At 42.6% G+C, this 1,565-nt stretch overlaps 1 pseudogene; it reads left to right on the forward strand.

The window, feature by feature from the left end:
- Window positions 1-745: 745 nt before the first annotated feature.
- Window positions 746-1,296, forward strand: LOC138165652 (large ribosomal subunit protein eL18 pseudogene; annotated as a pseudogene).
- Window positions 1,297-1,565: the final 269 nt, after the last annotated feature.

Raw genomic sequence — 1,565 nt, forward strand, 5'->3', positions numbered from 1 at the left:
GGATATAAAATCAAAAGCAAAGTTGTCTCTGTTCTTAAGGAGTATTACATCAGATTGAAAGATTCAGGATTTTTTATACAAAATTCCTTATATAAAAGTCTTTATATAAAATTCTTTCAGAACAATTACTAGGTAAGAGGGCGAAGGAAGAAAAAAAACAACAACAAACCACCCCTTCAGGAGACCAGGAAAGGTCTAAAAAAGGTGATGTTAGTGTTGAGTATTGAGAGAAATCAAAGATCTTAAAAGACGGGAGGAAGGACACGTATTCGAAGTATAGGGAACAGCCAATGTAAAGGAACAGAAACCATAGATAAGTGAGGAGGGCAAGTCATTGAACTGACTCTGGGTTTCCATGTAAAACGGTAGGGTTGGCCTACATGGCCCCTAAGGTCTCTTCCAGCTTCCAATCTATGATCTTAGAAATGGGTTCAACTATGCCATTTGTGCCATGATGCTCTAATGTGTAATAATAAGATTTTAGAGATTAAAGGGATCTTAAAAGTCATCTCATTGTGTGACCTTTATTTTAAACTTCAGTGACAAACAGAATTAAAAAGAGAAAAGTTTTAGAGGGATTGGATGTCTATTATTCAAGCATCATGGATTACTTTAAGGATTGTCAAAGTTTTTTCCACTATTGTACAAAATAATCCTCCCTGGGGTCTCGCTGGTGGTCTTCCCAGCGCATGCCCTGCGGCCGGTTGGTCTTTGCTGGTCAGCTGGTGTTCGGCAGGGCGCCAGCATGGAAGTAGACATCCGCTGCAGCAAAGACCAGAAAGTCCAGCGCAAGAAGCCCAAGAGCCATGACATCTACCTGTGATTGCTAGTAGGCCCGAAGAACCAACTCGACTTTCAACAAGGGTTGTTCTGAAAAGATTGCTCATGAGCCGGACCAACCGAATCCCCTGTCTCTGTCCTGCATGATCAGGAAAATGAAGCTGCCCGGGCCGTGAAAACAAGAACAACGTGGTCACTGGGACTGTGACAGAGGATCCAAAGATCCAGGTTGTCCTCAACCTGAAGGTGTGTGCCCTTTGGGGTACTAGCAATGCTCGGAATCGCATGGTCAAGGCTGGTGGGAAGATCCTCACCTTTGACAAGCTGGCCATGAACTCACCCAAGGGTCGGGGCACTGTCCTCCTGTCTGGTCTCCGGAAGGGCCGCGAGGTGTACAGGCATTTTGGAAAGGCACCGGGCACTCCCCACAGCCATACCAAACCATATGTACGATCCAAGGGCCGAAAGTTCAATCATTCCAGGGACCACCGTGCCAGCCAAGGCTACAAAAACTAACTCCCTTCCTCCTTGTTATATAAAAGAAGTTTTTAGGAAAAAAATAATAATCCTCCCTGGAGGCATCACAATTACTGAACTAATGCTGGGTTCTTGTGTGGCCATGATTTAAGTTGCATCATTTTAGAAGAGACATTTAATCTTTCCAAAACAAAGTGACACCATCTGTAGTACTGGGATATAAATATATATATGTATATATATATATAATATGATGTGATATAATATAATATAATATAACATAGCCTAGCTTGTAGGGCATTTGTGAA

The sequence above is a fragment of the Petaurus breviceps genome, unplaced genomic scaffold, assembly GCF_028583685.1.
Source record: "Petaurus breviceps papuanus isolate PSGF00001 unplaced genomic scaffold, PetGlider_PUasm1.0 214, whole genome shotgun sequence".
Lineage (NCBI taxonomy): Eukaryota > Metazoa > Chordata > Mammalia > Diprotodontia > Petauridae > Petaurus > Petaurus breviceps.